Source organism: Triturus cristatus, chromosome 10 (genome assembly GCF_964204655.1).
Source record: "Triturus cristatus chromosome 10, aTriCri1.1, whole genome shotgun sequence".
Taxonomy (NCBI): domain Eukaryota; kingdom Metazoa; phylum Chordata; class Amphibia; order Caudata; family Salamandridae; genus Triturus; species Triturus cristatus.
Window position 1 is genome coordinate 561,026,303 of NC_140593.1, and position 18,926 is coordinate 561,045,228.

The following is an 18,926-nucleotide window of genomic DNA, read 5'->3' on the forward strand; positions in this document are numbered from 1 at the left end:
AAGCTCGGCAGCTCAGCCTCAGAGTCAGGGCCAGAGCAAGTCACAGCAGAGCACCCAAGGCAGTCTAATGTTCCTCCATGAGAAGCATTCCCTCCTGTCACAAAACAAACAGCAAATTCCTCTCCCCAAGTAGTTTTGGGAGCCGTGGGTCAGGGGGCTTTGGTGGTTGAGGGGCCAGGGTTCAATACTTTGGAAACTATCTGTGCCATCCGCCACCCTACCTCCGCCTACAGCATTTACTTCACTCATCACACCCCTTGAGTCACATCCAGCACCGTCAAGTTCCAGTGAGGTCTTGTCTGGACTGGCTGAAATCAGGCAGTCATTGAGAGCGCTTCCTGAGGGTAAAACTGGGTCCTCGACAGATCAGACTGGGGCAGTTTCTGGCTCGGTTGTTGGCCCGCCTATGGTGTCATTGAAACCCGTAGCGCAGGTTGGTGTTAAGGGACAGCCAAGGGCTCCCTCAGATGGTACGACAGGGGTGCTTTCCTCAGTCACATCTTTACTTTCTCAGTTGTCAGATCCTGCAGCGGGGGTACAAGGGGCACCCTCGCTTATGGCCCCTTGGGCCCCTTCGCCTACAATTTTGCCAGCCATCATGGATTTGCAAATGCAGGTTGAGATCATTGCGTAAGCAGGTGGTGGGTCAGGGACGTACTACGTGGCCTAGAAGGAGGGCACGAAGGCTCATTGGTAAGCAAGGATCCCGCCATGGCTGAATCAGATAGGCTGAAGGTGCTGGAAATGACTCTTCGTCTGCGCACAAAGTGATGCATGAGCAGGATACTTTACTATTCAAACCAGGGAAGTTAGCATCCCATGTCCCTGCTGAGGTAAAGGAAAACATATGTAAGGGTGCATTTGTGGATATCTTCTTGCTGTAGGCCCAAAAGACAGGAGTGTGAGGCAAAAGAAAAGGATGGGAAGGATGCCTCCTTTAAAGAGAAGAAGCTTAAGGCTGAGGAGTCATCACTAATTGGTTGTTTGGATTAAATGTCTTTATAGCTGTTATGCTGGAGAAGAAACCCAAAGTAGCCTCGGCCATGATTTTCTACTCTAACAAGATACTTAAAGCACATCATGTCTGTGGGGGGACAGCATGGTTAGAATATGATAGGGACTTTAGATGGGCTTAGTTGGAGGACCCAGATATTGGTTGGGACCAAACAGAGGTCAATGTATTGTTGGAGAGCATGAACAATAAAACACCTATTAAACAGCCTTTTTGCCACCAACAGAGCGGGGTCATGTTGTGCACTCGGCCCGCGGGTACCTGTAAATTCAAGCATGTCACCCTGAATTGAAATATATCAAGAAATCTAAGGAGAAGGGAAAGGATATCACTGAGGATATCACTAAGACAACCAGCCATCAAGGCCTTACTCACGCCGGTTCAGATTGACAAACTGCTCCCTTGGCCTAATTTATACCCTAATAAGAAGGCGGCTGTTATTATATGAAGGTTTTTGCCTGTGGCTTCTGAATACCTGCACATGGGGTCCTACCTATTCCACATTCAAGAACTTGCTGTTTGTGCATGCACACCCAAGGGTAGTGGCCAAGAAATTGGAAAAAGAGGGCTTGCTGGGCAGGATTTCAGGCCTTTTTTTGAGCCCCCTTTGTCTAACTTTGTTTGTTCTCCACTTGGTGAGATCCCGAAGAAAGAGCCCAACCAGTTCAGGTTAATCCATAACCTCCCAGCTCCTAAGGGCTTATCTGTCAATGATGTGATCAACCCTGATTTGTGCTCAGTAACATACTCATCCGTTGACATCGCATTGGATAAGTTGTACAGGCTGGGCCTTGGGGCACTTTTGGCAAAAACAGACATCGAGCCTGCATTCAGACTTCTTCCTGTACATCCAGATGATGATCACATGCTCGGGTTTCAATTCGGTGATCAGTACTTCTACGACAAATGTATGCCCATGGGTTGTGCCGTTTCTTGTAATTACTTTGAACAGTTCAGCTGGATGTTGCAATGGCTGATACCTTACAAAACCGGTCACCATGATATCATTCATTACCTTGATGATTCTCTGATCATGGGCCTGCCTGCCTCTGGGGTATGTTATTGAGCTCTGGGGGAGCTGTTTTCCTTATTCAGTGATTTAGGGGTTCTGTTTGCCCCAGATAAAACAGTGGGCCCTTCCCCCTGTATTTCCTTTTTGGGTATTGAGACTGACACCATTACCGGGGAATGCAGACTGGCTTGTGACAAGGTTCGGGCCTTTAGCCAGGCTATTGACTCCTCACTCTCAAAAAAGTAACTTTACATCAACTTCAGGTGTTGGTGGGTCAACACAGGGGCCTATTTATGAGATCTTCCCACCGCCATTGCATCACTTTTTGTGACGCTTCGGCGGCGTAAAAAATGTGCCACATTGCACCGTATTTACAAAGTGACGTATCTAGGCAGATGCGTCAATTTGTAAAGCCCTGCTCTACATTACACCTGCGACAGTTATAATTAGGGCTCCCGGTTTTATGGTGTTTATTTTTTTTACATTTCCGTCTGTAATTATCCATATGTATTTTTGGGGCATTTAACCTGTATTTATCCATATTTATTTCACGTTTTGCGTATAAATGTAGTTGTAAAACTGTACATTTCCATATTTATTTAATTGATAGACGCCTACTCATACTCATGTCTGTCGTGTTTTAGCTATTTAAGTTACTAAATATTACATCAGTACATCCTCTGGCTAATATTAGCATTATACCACAAATGTATGTTGATAGATGCAGTTATTTAAATAAATTTCATCCTGTTTTTTAATTTCCCATGCTGTTCATCTGCTCAGCTGTTGAGCCCTAATTCATGAAAGACAGCACGAAGAGTCACTTAAGGAAGCAAACTTTCTGTATTTATCCACTTTTAAAAATAAATGTGAACAGAAAACACTATCACCCTTATGCATCAAGCCAAAATTCAGTCGGTAAAATACCGATTCGTTAATAGCTCCCGGTATTGTGTGAAAAACACCCAATCCCAATGCATCAACCCAAAACCCGAGCAAATAACGAATCGCTAAATAAATAACCTCGGACATACCGAATCGCTAATACCCAAAATGCTAATTTACCGAATCGCTATATACCGAATTCGCAATTACCGAAATCACTATTAGCTCCCGGAAATTGCCAATAGCAAATAACGAATCGCACCCCAATGCAACAAAAATCGCTAATAACGAAAATCCCAAAAATCGCTATTTTGCCAGAGCTAAATAAGGGGAATCAAAACCTGGAGGTAAAGTTACAAAAAAAAAAAAAAAAAAATTGCAATTTTTTTCCCACATGTGCAAATGATTGAGGCAATCACTAATCCCTTAAAGGTGGCCCAGGAGACCCTGTTGGCTCCCACAAAATGGCTGCCCTCTACGTGCTTGCTAGGAGGATGCGGATCAATGCTGCCGGACAGCGCAGGAGAAGGGTCCAGGAGCGAGTGTTCAGACTGCGCATAACCTTGCTCGGCCAGAATGAGGACGAGGTGTACCAGAAGTATCGCCTCAATCGCGCTATGATCATGCGCCTGATTGCAGACCTGGAACCATTACTGCAGCACCAGACACACAGGACAAATGCTATCCCTGCGCACGTTCAGGTCCTATGCAGCCTGCACCTACTGGCCTCTGTGAGTTTCCAGGGGGTAATTGCGGTTGCCGGAGGTGTTTCGCAAAGCGCACTGTCACGCTTCTTCCAGAAATTCCTAGATGCCATGCTGACAATGCTCCACACACACATCAGCTTCCCCACAACCCCACAGCAGTTGGACCGCACCAAACAGGCATTCTACCAGGTGGCACAATTTCCACATGTGATTGGATGCATCGACTGCACGCATATCCCCATATGTCCTCCGTCAGCAAATGAGTACCTTTTCAGGAACCGCAAGTCATACCACTCGATCAACGTGCAGGTTGTGTGCGATGCCAACAACATCATAACGGACCTAGTGGCACAATTCCCAGGGAGCACACACGACTCATACATCTTCCGCAACAGTGGAATGCACAGGCGACTACTCAATGGAGAATTTGGAGAGGGACTCCTGTTAGGTACGTAGACCTACGCTTCCCCACACCAACACCACACATGTATGTACATCACCAATGCTAAGTCTATGCTTCTATCTTCTAGGTGACAGTGCTTACGCCCTGCGGGAATACATACTCACCCCATACCTAAATCCAGCAACCCCGCAGGAACATCGCTACAACGCTGCACACATCAGCACGAGGAATGTGATAGAGCGGACTTTTGGGATTCTCAAGAGCCGCTTCCGTATCCTCCACAAGACTGGCGGCGCCATGCTATACCAACCAGACACATGCTGTCGAATAATTGCTGTATGTGCAATGCTGCACATTGCCACCAGAAGGGGGATACCCATGGAGGTGGACAGGGATGACGACCCCCAGGCTGACCAACCACCCGCCCAACGACGGCCGGCACACATCCCAAACACAGCAGAGGGCCATAGGAGGCGGACAGACATAATGCAAAATCATTTTTGACCCCGGGTAAAATGAGACATTACAAGTTGGTGTTGGGTGCAACTGTTTAATGCACAGTAGCACTGAGGATTGTGCAACAGAACTAGCATTGGGAATCATGCTCCGATTGCATAAATGTAAATAAAAGGTTCCTTAAAGTCAGGCCTGTGCAAACACAATCATTGGATGGCCATGGTTGCTCCACCATGGACCTGCAGCATGTCAAAATTTCTAGTGGCGCTTGCCACGTACACCAAGCCTCCGCTCAGGTGCATCCAAAGCCTCACCACGGCCTGTCCCCGTGGAGGCACGCGAACTTCGGCGCCTGGTGCTGGCCTCTGCCAGTGACACGCTGCTGACACTGGAGGCAGCCTCACTGGTGTCATCCCCTCCCAATGCTGCAGCACTGCATGTGCTGCTCTGAAGTTGTTCCACAGCAGTGGTGATGTGTCCCAGTGACTTGGCCACATCACCGCAGAAGTGCCCAAGGTCCACCTGCAGGGAGACCGTGCGGCGTGCCAACACAGCGGTGCAGTTGCTGTGCCGTTGTATGGCCTTGGTAGCGGCGGCAGAACGCAACATTAGCTGCCGGTTACTCCTCCTCTGGGACTCATGGCCCTCCCTGATGGCACGGGTGAGCTCACGTACCTCCTCCCTGAGCTGAGCATTGCCATCAGCAACCGCAGTGGTCTGGTCCCTGACCGCCGTGCCCATGTCCCTGACCGCGGAGCCCATGTCGGTGACTGCAGCAGTCATGGCGCGCATCTCCCTTGCTAGGCGCACGATATTGCAGCTGATGCTAGCCACATGTCTTCCCTGCAGGTTCTGTGTACGCAGCATCCTCTCCTCAATTGCAGAGGTTGTTGGGACATCCTGGTCTGCTGAGGAGACGGAACTGCGACGGGCCCTGTGACGCCGTGCGTGTCTTGAGCCTCCAGGTGGTGCAGCAGGTGGTGTGGATGTGCGCTGCGTGGGTGCCAATTGCGGGGGGGGGGGGTTGCCATCTCCTGCAAGGGCGCAACTTGGTGCCTGTGCCTCTGCGGTATTGTGGCTGTACTAGCTGCAGCCTGTCTTGCTGGTGCCGTTGCTTGTGGCGCAGGTGCTGGTGCCTTGGCTAGTGGCGCAGGTGCTGGTGCCTTAGCTTGTTGCACTGGTGCTGGTGCCGTTGATTGTGGCGCTGGTGGAGGTGGTGCTGGTGGGGTGGCAGGTGTTGGCGGTGCGTGCGCATCCTGCGCAGTCTCCTGGTCTGACTCCACGGGTGTCTCAGATATGATCAGCTGGTCGCTGTCGTCAGAGTCCCCAGGTGATGCATCTGTGTGTGAAACAGTGCATGATTAGTGGGATGATTACACCTACATAGTGTTGTACCCCTTAATGTCCCTCTGTGGTCCAACAAATGAACAGTCTACAGCCATGTACAAAATATGTGGTGTGTGCTCAGAGGATTTACGCCTGTACCTGCACTCTGGCCTGACTAGACTACAACTCCCAAGATGCAGTAGTGTCATGTGTGGTGCTGTCTGTGCCAGAGCTGCAGACACAGTGAGATTGGGCTGGGGGCATGGGTATGGATTTACGCTATGCTGGGTGTGGCACAGGCATGCATCTTACCTTGGGCACTTGTGGCTGCGCCGGACGTGTCCATCTGGATCACCCCCACGACGGCTTCCCGCTCTATCGTCCCTTCCACAAGGTCCTCCAGCGCTGTGTTGGATGGTGCAGTGGTTGTTCCGCCTCCAGTCCTTCTTGCCTCCCGGAGCCTCTCAGCAATCCTCTCTTTTGCGCGCTTCCGCAGGTCATACCACCGTTTTTTTAGGTTGTCGATGCTGCGGCTAGTGACGCCAACCGCATTGACCCTCTCACGGATGCGCTGCCAGATGCGCCGCTTCTCGGTCTCAGGCACCTTGAGGGACAGCTTGCCAAAGAGGCGGTCGTGTTTGCTGGACACACCTTCGATGAGGTACTCCAGCTCCCTGTCCGAAAACTTCTTCTTGCGCTTGCGTGCAGATTCTGCGCTGGATGGCACTTCCTGCGACATGATGGATGTGTGATGTGAATGGCAGGATCTGTGTGGCCTCACTCTGCACAGCCTGTCCTTCTTTCCAGCTCCTGTCTGCTCCTCTGTCGAGGCTATGTGGGTGGGGCAGCAGTATTTCCTGGTTGGTGATGTCATCAGCCTGTTCCTGGAGCGACGCGGCAATTTGCGATTTCGCTATTACCGATTCGGTAATTGCTAATTCGGTATTACCGAAGTCGCAAATTGCCAAATCGGTATTACCAAAGTCGCTATTTGCTAGTGAGGCCGTTTGCGTGCCCCGCTATTACGGAATCGGTAAATTTAGCGATTTTTAAGGAATCGCTAAATTTCACCGAATCTGTTGATGCATGCCAATTACCGATTCCTTAATGGCGATTCCTTATTTTTCGCTATTAAGGAATCGGTATTAGTTTGGTTGATGCATATGCCCCATTGTTTTCTGTCAGTATTTATCTGTAAAAATCCGTAAAAACGGAAAACAGGGAGCCTTAGTTATAATGTATGCGGGGTGGGTGTTCCACCATAAAAAAGGGTCGTAGAAGTGGCGCAGTGAAATCTATGAGATTTCACAGCGACACTTTTAGGACGCCACTGGGTCAAAATCTTACAACTGCCTCACAGCAGGCATAAAACTGATGCAGGCCCTTTCACATGGGGCTTGCCCCATGTGAAAGGACACATTGCTAGAGTTGCATCTGTTTTCAGACACAACCCCAGCAATGCGTCATTACTGCGCCAATAGATACGTCAGGAATACTGACGTATCTGTTGACTCCTTGTAACATGGAGCGCCGTACAGTAAATACAGTGCATCCATGGTGTCGGAAGGAGGAGGCACTGAAAAGTGTTGCATCGCTGTTTTCACGCAGCTATGTGACACTTTTCATAAATAAGGCCCTCAATTTTGCTCTTCTCATCATTATCCCCATGCGTCGCCCATTTTCCAGGTCTATAGCCAGGACATTGGTGGGTCTCACTCAAAAACACCGTCATACCAGAAGTCAGGGTGAGGTGAAGGAGGACTTAAGGATCTGGTGGACATTTTTGCATAAGTTTAATGGGTATGTAGTTTGGCCTGCCCCGCCTGTGTCTAATCAGACTCTGGGACTTTTTAATGACTCCATTGGCAGTGTGGGTTTTGGGGCCATTCTGGGGCAGGAATGTTGCAGGGTCGACAGGCCATGATAGTGGGGTGACAAAAAACATTGGATTTCTAGAACTGTTCCCTATTGTTGATGGTGTCACCAGATGGTCTGCTGTGTTCCAGAACAGGACTGTGGTTTTCTAATTGACAATACGGCCGTGGTTGAGGCCATTAACAAACAGAGGGCCTCCTGTAGACAGGTTCTGAGGTTATTGAAACACCTTGTCTTACTTTTCCTGAAACTGAATGTTGTGTTTAGAGCCAAACTTCTCCCAGGTGTTCATATTAAGTCAGCTAATGCTTTAGCTCACTCCAAGGTGCAGGATTTGCGAGAGTGTCACCCACAAGCAGCTGAGTGGGTGACGGAGTTCCCGACATATCTGTGGAAGACTGGAGCTCTGCCTTATCGGATTTAGTTGCAACTTCCTTAGCCAAGAGCATGTGGGGGACCTATCAGAAATGCTTTAAGACATTTAGGGCCTTTTTGCAGGGGCAAGGCATGTCTGAGTTATTTTCGCCCGGTGCTGTTTACCTCTTCGTTGAGGTTTTGAGGTTTCAGGGTAAGCCAGTTTTTTCATGCAAGGGCCCATTTGGCACCCATCAGTTTTGTTGAAAAGCTAAAAGGCATGTGTGATGTGGGCAATTGCTTTCTGGTGGAGAAGGTCCAAGCGGTTTGGGCCAGATTGAAGGGCATGGTCAAAGATGGGAGGAGAACACTTGAAACACAGGTGCTGGACACTTTGGCGGCCAATCTCCATGAACCGCGCAGTTCCTCTTATCAGGTGACATTGTTTGCGGCTGCATTCACCTTCGCCTTATATGAGGAATTTTGTCAGGACTACCATTTAACCCGTCCCGATTGGCTTGTCAGCAAAGAAGTACCAAAATGGCGGCTGACGTAGAGCGCCTGCACGGAAGTCGGGCGTATGTTTAAACCCGACCTCCCGTAGCGGCAAGACGCTTCGCGCTCTTCCTGTTCCAGCGCTTCTGCGTCTTGAACAACTACATCCGTGGACTACTTACCTGTGAACTTTGACTCCTGAAGATCCCCTTCGGCGTCGCAGCTTCGTCTCTGGGTGGCCTTCCATTTAGGCGGGTACCTCGTGTTTTTTTGGCGTCTTCACTGGCAGTTTCTTCATCGTGGGGATTCCCTCGGCTCCCGTTGTTTCTCCTCGCGGTGTCTCTGTTGGTGGACTTCCTGGACCATGGAGCGACCATTGGAAGAGGACATGTTGTGAACAGCAGGGGAATTTGCCAAGAATAACACAGAAAAATAGAAAGTTATTACGGTACCAGCGCTTTGGCGCTGTTCTTACTTACATTACTTATTTTTTATTTAATATTTACTTACCTGTGTTGTTCTGCGATTGCGGAATCCGTCCTCCTTTTCTTTTGTTTCTTACTACATTTCTGGAAGACAAGTAAAAGAAGCACAAACCTGAAGTTAAGGTTTCGCCTTTTAGTTTACATTAGAAAAACTACAGACATCAGCAAAACATTCCTTAAGGTGGGTCCCAGTATCTATATATTTATTTTCCAAGATATTTTCCTTCACAGTTGACTAGAGATTTAGTTTTGCCGTTATTCTTGTGTTTCAGAGTACTATTAGAACCCTGAGACTGAACCCTAGAAGAAGGGAAAGCAAGCCTCTCTAATTTTTAGTGTGAGGTAAGAAGGTAGCTCATAAGGAAAGAGTCACATTAGGAAGATATAGGGTACTTGGTGCACTGTTATGTATTTGACCTGTTTTCTGTTTATTTTGTCCTAGCCTATTTTTTATCCTGACGGGTCCTGAGCTATCGAATATTCCAGTGAAGAAACATCCTCTATCCTTTGTTGTGTTTCCCTTCTTCCCCGAACCACCTTTGGCACTTTGACTGTCGTTGGGTGCGATGGATGGTTAAAGGAGGTAGTGGATATTGCTTCATTTCCTTGACGTTCCTGCAGGAAAAATAAAACTAATCTTGACAGAGCGTGAAGCCATACAAAAAGTTGTTCTCTTGCCTGAACGTCATGGAATTGAACCAGGTGACCCTTCAGGATTTCGCACACATGATAGGCAATTTACAGAAGGAAACGCAAGCCCTCTCAGCCAGAGTAGACACAATACAACAAGGATTAAGAGCAGAAGCATCAATGAGTAATCTGGGGGGAACTCTATTCACCCCAACTCAAATGTCAAGTGCAGGTCCTCCGGTAATTCAAGTCACCACCCCACAATCTATTCCATTAGCCTCACCTGAAAGGTTTTTAGGGGACGCAGAGAAGTTTGCAACTTTCATCAGCCAGTGCCAGTTACATTTTATGTGTAAGGCTTCCTGTTTTCCGTCGGATCAAGCTAAGGTGGCTTTTATTGTTTCCTATTTAGGAGGGCCAGCTGCTAACTGGGCCATGCCTTTGATTGAGAGAAATGATCCTTTGTTGCAGAAATATTCTGCCTTTATAACTGAGTTTAGAAAATTATTTGATAAACATTCATTTGTCCGTTCTGTTGATACTGATCTCCTGAATTTAAAACAGGGAAATAAAGACTTAGCTACCTATATTTCGAATTTTAATAGGTTAGTGGCAGAAGCAGGTTGGCCTACGGAGAAACGTAGTACGTTGTTTTATCGTGGGTTGAAAGATGAGTTGAAGGATATGTTAGCCCAGATGGTAGATCCACCTGAGTCCTGCTCCACTCTCATAGATCTCGTAGTTAGATTAGATCACCGACTCTCAGAAAGAAAAAGGGAACGAAGTAGGCCTGAGGGGCGAAGTATCTCTTTTAGGGAAAAGAAAGGAGAACCTGAAAAGAGTTTAGAAGACCCAGAACCTATGCAAATTGGGAGTTTGAGAGGGCCTCTTAGTGAGGAAGAGAAAAGGTGACGAAGAGAAAAGAAGTTATGTTTGTATTGTGGGAAGCAGGGACATTTCCTCAAGGAATGTCCTACAAAACCAAAGCAGACAAGGCAGTCGGAAAACTAAACGGCCCGAGGTCTTGCGAGACAAAGGCTTCGGGTACCTCAGGCATGATTGTCTCATTAATACCTTGTAAACCTAGTCATTTCTTTCTTACCTCACGTCTTATCTGGGGACAACAAGCCACTGATGTGCAAATAATGATTGATTCCGGTGCTTCAGGCAACTTTATGGACTCAGGGTGGGCTCAAGAGAGGAACATTCCGAGAATTTCTAAGGAGTCCTGGGAAGACGTTACCACCATAGATGGGTACGGCACATCTTCTTTCTGAATGCATTGGTACCCAGTCTGCTAATGCCCTTAGTCATAATACGGAATCAGAATTACCTTCGATTTATCAGGATTTAAAGGAAGTATTTGATAGTGAAAAGGCTACTAGTCTTCCACCTCATAGATCCTTTGATTGCAGAATAGACCTTTTACCTGGAGCCCGCATACCCTGTAGTAGGGTGTATACTTTAACAGAAAAAGAAAACATATATCTACGGGATTCTCTGGATGAAATGCTAAGAATAGGTTTTATTCGTCCCTCCAGCTCTCCGGCTTCATCGTCTCTTTTTTTTATACCCAAGAGAGAGGGAGGCCTGACATGCTGTATTAACTATAAAGATATATTTCCTTTGGTTTTGCTTTGTTCGCCATAAGTTGGCAGGGTATGCTCAGGCGTGAGTCCCTCGCTCACTTTGCCACTGGATTCAAGCAAGCCTGGCTGATGACTGCTGAAATGCCAGAAACCGGTCCTAGGAAGCTTGTTTCCGGTCCAGGGAAGACATGGCTTGGCAGTTCGGGCTGGACTGTTCCCATAAGGCACAGGGTCAGACTGATTTGCATATGGCCATGTCTGAACTGGGGTGGCAGAGTGGGCTAAAGAACGGTGATGGATTAAACCCAGATCAGTTGACTGGGGGTGAGTGCTTGCAATGTTCAACACTCCGTCCATCATTTCCTTTGGTTTTGCTTTGTTCACCATAAGTTGGCAGTGTATGCTCAGACGTGAGTCCCTTGCTCACTTTGCCACTGGACTCAAGCAAGCCTGGCTGAAGACGGCTGAAATGCCAGAAACCGGTCCTAGGAAGCTTGTTTCTGGTCCAGGGAAGACATGGCTTGGCAGTTCGGGCTGGACTGTTCCCATGAGGCACAGGGTTAGACTGATTTGCATATTGCCATGTCTGAACTGGGGTGGCAGAGTGGGCTAACGAACAGTGATGGATTAAACCCAGATCAGTTGACTGGGGGTGAGTGCTTGCAATGTTCATCACTCCGTCCATCATTTCCTTTGGTTTTGCTTTGTTCGCCATAAGTTGGCAGGGTATGCTCAGACGTGAGTCCCTTGCTCACTTTGCCACTGGACTCAAGCAAGCCTGGCTGAAGATGGCTGAAATGCCAGAAACTGGTCATAGGAAGCTTGTTTCCGGTCCAGGGAAGACATGGCTTGGCAGTTCGGGCTGGACTGTTCCCATGAGGCACAGGGTCAGACTGATTTGCATATGGCCATGTCTGAACTGGGGTGGCAGAGTGGGCTAAAGAACAGTGATGGATTAAACCTAGATCAGTTGACTGGGGGTGAGTGCTTGCAATGTTCAACACTCCGTCCATCATATTGGTTTTGCTTTGTTCGCCATAAGTTGGCAGGGTATGCTCAGGCGTGAGTCCCTTGCTCACTTTGCCACTGGATTCAAGCAAGCCTGGCTGATGACGGCTGAAATGCCAGAAACCGGTCCTAGGAAGCTTGTTTCCGGTCCAGGGAAGACATGGCTTGGCAGTTCGGGCTGGACTGTTCCCATGAGGCACAGGGTCAGACTGATTTGCATATGGCCATGTCTGAACTGGGGTGGCAGAGTGGGCTAAAGAACGGTGATGGATTAAACCCAGATCAGTTGACTGGGGGTGAGTGCTTGCAATGTTCAACACTCCGTCCATCATTTCCTTTGGTTTTGCTTTGTTCGCTATAAGTTGGCAGGGTATGCTCAGACGTGAGTCCTTTGCTCACTTTGCCACTGGACTCAAGCAAGCCTGGCTGAAGACGGCTGAAATGCCAGAAACCGGTCCTAGGAAGCTTGTTTCCGGTCCAGGGAAGACATGGCTTGGCAGTTCGGGCTGGACTGTTCCCATGAGGCACAGGGTCAGACTGATTTGCATATGGCCATGTCTGAACTGGGGTGGCAGAGTGGGCTAAAGAACGGTGATGGATTAAACCTAGATCAGTTGACTGGGGGTGAGTGCTTGCAATGTTCAACACTCCGTCCATCATTTCCTTTGGTTTTGCTTTGTTCGCCATAAGTTGGCAGGGCATGCTCAGACGTGAGTCCCTTGCTCACTTTGCCACTGGATTCAAGCAAGCCTGGCTGAAGACGGCTGAAATGCCAGAAACCGGTCCTAGGAAACTTGTTTCCGGTCCAGGGAAGACATGGCTTGGCAGTTCGGGCTGGACTGTTCCCATGAGGCACAGGGTCAGACTGATTTGCATATGGCCATGTCTGAACTGGGGTGGCAGAGTGGGCTAAAGAACGGTGATGGATTAAACCCAGATCAGTTGACTGGGGTTGAGTGCTTGCAATGTTCAACACTCCGTCCATCATATTGGTTTTGCTTTGTTCGCCATAAGTTGGCAAGGTATGCTCAGACGTGAGTCCCTTGCTCACTTTGCCACTGGATTCAAGCAAGCCTGGCTGAAGACGGCTGAAACGCCAGAAACCGGACCTAGGAAGCTTGTTTCCGGTCCAGGGAAGACATGGCTTGGCAGTTCGGGCTGGACTGTTCCCATGAGGCACAGGGTCAGACTGATTTGCATATGGCCATGTCTGAACTGGGGTGGCAGAGTGGGCTAAAGAACGGTGATGGATTAAACCCAGATCAGTTGACTGGGGGTGAGTGCTTGCAATGTTCAACACTCCGTCCATCATATCCTTTGGTTTTGCTTTGCTAATGCCCTTAGTCATAATACGGAATCAGAATTACCTTCGATTTATCAGGATTTAAAGGAAGTATTTGATAGTGAAAAGGCTACTAGTCTTCCACCTCATAGATCCTTTGATTGCAGAATAGACATTTCACCTGGAGCCCACATACCCTGTAGTAGGGTGTATACTTTAACAGAAAAAGAAAACGTATATCTACGGGATTATATGAATGAAATGCTAAGAATAGGTTTTATTCGTCCCACCAGATCTCCGGCTTCATCGTCTCTGTTTTTTTATACCCAAGAGAGAGGGAGGCCTGAGATGCTGTATTGACTATAGAGCTTTAAACGCTGTCACTATTAAAAACAGGTATTCTTTGCCATTAATCTCCTCCCTTCTTGATCAGATAAAAAGGGCTCAAATCTTCACCAAATTGGATTTAAGAGGGGCATACTACCTTGTAAGAATTAAGGAAGGAGACGAGTGGAAAACAGCCTTTTGTACCAAATATGGATTGTATGAATATTTGGTAATGCCTTTTGGGTTGTGTAATGCCCCTTCTGCTTTTCAGTTCTTCATAAATGAAGTCCTGAAGGACATGTTGGACTTATTTGTCATTGCTTATGTAGACGACCTGTTCATTTATTCCTCCTCACAGCAAGAACATGAGGTCCACGTTTGAAGAGTTCTTGAACGTCTGCGAGACAACCACCTTTATTGTAAATTAGAGAAGTGTAGTTTCCATACCCAGGAAGTGAGTTTTCTTGGCTTTGCACTAACGCCCCAGGGAATCAGAATGGATCCACAAAAAGTGGAAGCCATTATGCGTTGGCAGGCACCACAAAGTGTGAAAGAGATCCAAAGCTTTCTTGGTTTTGCCAATTTTTATAGGCGTTTTATCAATAACTTTTCCGAGGTGGTAACACCAATAACCAGTTTATTGAAAAAATGAGTGAAGTTTCATTGGACTACTGAGGCAGAAAAGGCTTTTGCGACATTGAAAGAAGCCTTTACTAAGGCACCAATTTTACGTCATCCAGACCCTTCTCGACCTTTTGTAGATGAGGCTGATGCTTCCCAAGTAGCTGTAGGAGGAGTCCTTTCTCAAACTAATCTTGAAACGGGACAACTGCATCCCGTTGTGTATTATTCTCGAAAATTATCACCAGCTGAACTAAATTATACCACGGGTGATAAGGAATTGCTAGCCATAAAAAGGGTGTTTGAGGAATGGAGGCAGTACCTACTAGGAGCAAACCACAGAATACTTGTTCTCACAGATCATCGTAACTTACAGTTTTTGAAATCCGCCAGAGCCTTGTCCATGAGACAACTGCGTTGGACACAATTCTTTAGTGATTACGATTTCTTAATTCAGTTTCCGGCAGGAAAAAGGAATGGCAAAGCAGATGCCTTGTCCCGCCTAGGTTATGACAATGCAGACATATTGAGTGACCCTCCTCTTATTATAGCAAAGGAGAAAATACTTGGAGCCCTAAGTTCCAAAGATGAGTTTTTGACAGCTCTCAGAGAACAACAATGTACCCCCATTATGAAACAAACAATAGAAGACTGTGAAGTCACTAGAAAACAGGGATTCGTGTATGTTCAAGGGGGTTTAGTCCTTCCCACCCAGGCTTTAAGGTCACAGGCCTTAGAGTGGAGCCATGCCCATCCACTAGCGGACATCAGGGTATAAGAAAACACTGGACTTATTAAAGAGACACTTTTGGTGGCCTGGCATGAGGAATGACACAAAACAATATGTTCAAAGTTGTCACATCTGTGCTCAAGGAAAATCTTTGCACCAGAGCCCTGTGGGATTGTTGCAACCGCTACCTACTCCACCTAGTCCCTGGCATACTGTGTCTTTGGATTTTATAGTGGATCTACCCAAAACTACCCTGGGAAATACAACACTTCTAGTAGTAGTAGATTTGCTGACCAAAATGGCACATTTTGTCCCTTTGAAGGCTCTTCCATCATCAAAGGTTTTAGCCTCTGTCTTTGTTCAACACATGGTCCGATTGCATGGCATTCCATCGGTGCTCGTTTCAGATAGGGGGGCCCAGTTCATCTCTAGATTTTGGAAGGGGCTGGGAGCTTTGTTACAGATAGATGTCAGGTTATCTTCTAGTCACCACCCTCAAACTGATGGCCAGACTGAGAGAGTAAACCAATGTTTTGAGCAATACATTAGATGTTACACCTTGTACTCTCCGGTAGATTGGGATGAATTGGTATGGGTAGCGGAGTTTTCTTACATCAATAGTTGTCACTCGTCTACATCCTATTCCCCTTTTTATTGCACTTACGGCTTTCACCCACGCACCTTACTAGCATCACAACCTGCTTCCTGTCCTGCCCCTGCAGCCATAGAGTTCATTAAGGGACTACAAGAAATAGACCAGATAGCTCGAAGTACACTAGAGGAAGCCAAGGCAAGGTATAAAAGAGGGGCGGATTCTCGCAGGCGCACAGAATCCAGGTATCAACAAGGTGATAAAGTTTGGCTGTCTACTAAATATCTTGCTTTGAAACGACATAGCAAATTCAACCCCAAGTTCATCTGTCCATATAAAATTAACAAAGTTGTAAATCCAGTTGCTATGAAGTTAGATCTTCCAGCTTCCTTGAGGATTCACACTGTATTTCATGTATCTCTCTTGAAAGAAGTAGAGCCCGGCACGCGTCTCCCCAAGAATTTACCTCCTATAATAGTGAATGGGGAACCGGATTATGAAGTTGGGGCAATCATAGACTCCCGTAGAATACGACGTCAACTCCAATATTTGATACATTGGAAAGGGTATGGTATTGAGGACCGTACATGGGAGCCAGCCAGCCAAGTACACGCGCCTCGACTAGTTCGTACGTTTCATAGGTTGCACCCCGATAAACCCAAACCGGTTGGAAGGATTGTAGAAGGGGGTGTACTGTTAGGACTACCATTTAGCCCGTCCCGATCGGCTTGTCAGCAAAGAACTACCAAAATGGCGGCTGATGTAGAGCGCCTGCGCGGAGGTCGGGCGTATGTTTAAACCTGACCTCCCGTAGCGGCAAGACGCTTCGCGCTCTTCCTGTTCCAGCGCTTCTGCGTCTTGAACAACTACATCCGTGGACTACTTACCTGTGAACTTTGACTCCTGAAGATCCCCGTTGGCGTCGCAGCTTCTTCTCTGGGTGGCCTTCCATTTAGGCGGGTGCCTCGTGTTTTTTTGGCGTCTTCACTGGCAGTTTTTTCATCGTGGGGATTTACTCGGCTCCCGTCGTTTCTCCTCGCGGTGTCTCTGTTGTTGGACTTCCTGGACCATGGAGCGACTATTGGAAGAGGACATGTTGTGAACAGCAGGAGAATTTGCCAAGAATAACACAAAAAAAGAGAAAGTTATTACGGTACCAGCGCTTTGGCGCTGTTCTTACTTACATTACTTATTTTTTATTTAATATTTACTTACCTGTGTTGTTCTGCGATTGCGTAATCCGTCCTCCTTTTCTTTTGTTTCTTACTACATTTCTGGAAGACAAGTAAAAGAAGCACAAACCTGAAGTTAAGGTTTTGCCTTTTAGTTTACATTAGAAAAACTACAGACATCAGCAAAACATTCCTTAAGGTGGGTCCCAGTATCTATATATTTATTTTCCAAGATATTTTCCTTCACAGTTGACTAGAGATTTAGTTTTGCCGTTATTCTTGTGTTTCAGAGTACTATTAGAACCCTGAGACTGAACCCTAGAAAAAGGGAAAGCAAGCCTCTCTAATTTTTAGCGTGAGTTAAGAAGGTAGCTCATAAGGAAAGAGTCACATTAGGAAGATATACTTGGTGCACTGTTATGTATTTGACCTGTTTTCTGTTTATTTTGTCCTAGCCTATTTTTTATCCTGACGGGTCCTGAGCTATCGAATATTCCAGTGAAGAAACATCCTCTATCCTTTGTTGTGTTTCCCTTCTTCCCCGAACCACCTTTGGCACTTTGACTGTCGTTGGGTGCGATGGATGGTTAAGGGAGGTAGTGGATATTGCTTCATGTCCTTGACGTTCCTGCAGGAAAAATAAAACGAATCTTGACACCTTTAGGGTGAGCAAGCTAGTTGGTGCATCTAAAACTGATTTCTTTGGGCAGCTTACAATGGGTAGATACTGATTTACATCCAGACAGATTTACCCTCAAGTTTAGGAAGTCCAAGACTGATCCATCAGGAAAAGGAGTTATAGTAGAGCTCAGGGCAGTTCAGGGGCCCATTATTTGCCCAGTTGCCTGTATGAGGGCATACATCTTTGTTCGGCCCAAGGTTGAATCCCTTGCACTGTTCATCCATTCTAATGGGGAGTGCCAGTCATGGTATCAGTTTTTGGCTGTGTTACACAGCACTCTGAGCTGTATTGGTATTGACCCGTCTGGTTGCCCATCACATTCTTTTTTGATCGGGATGGCAGATTTTGCCGCAGGAACGGGTTTGTCTTTAAACGAAATCAAGCAGATTGGCTAGTAGTCATCATCTTATTTTAAGCGCTACAAACGCTCTGAGTTGCTTTGAATCTTTGAGTTTCATGCCATAATCACTGTTGAATGCTGTTATCTCACTCTATTGGTTTTTCTTTTTAGTAGTATGACTTCCAAGGTTGTGCGAGTGATTGCTCATTCTTTTGTGCGGCAGGTGGCCTACCGTTTGCCACAGCATCATAAGTCAAAGTCTGCTGGATAACAGGATGTCTAATTCCGATGGTGTGAAGTTGGGGGTCTCTGTATTGCCCAGCTTCGCCAGCTAGTGGAGGAGACAAAGGGTTGCTTGGGACTGTAGTTCCTGCACTTGATCATTGATCACGTCGGCGGTAATGACTTGGTTAAACTGGGGTGCTGGGCAATCAGGGAGGCTCTTTTGTGTAAGTCTACCTGGTTAGGTAAGGCCTTCCCTGAGGCGGCCATAGCTTGGTCACACATGATCCCACATCGCAGGTGGGATCCAAACGTTAGAGCCAGGGCTCTGCATGTGTCAGTCAGGTGTCTCAATGCTGAAATGGGCAAGCTGTGCCCTAGACTGGGACGGCTGTGGAACATACCACCCAAGTTGATCTGGGGTGACCAAATGTTTCACAGAGCTAGCATCCACTTATCTGACTTGAGTACTGACTTGTTTATTGTTTATTGATGGCATCTGGGCTTTTACTCAAAACGTGTTCTTTGGTGGGCCCCCTTACCACACTCAAGACTCTGGCCATGGGGTGCAGGGGGTGTAGGTCTGCTTCCAGGTTGGTCTTGGGGCGGTTTCCGGTGAATTAATTGAGTCAGCAATGTCAAGGAGTGGCGCACGATTTGCGCATCACTTCCGCTCTCATCATCGTTGGGCCTATTTAGAGCGTGACTGCCCCTTCCCCTC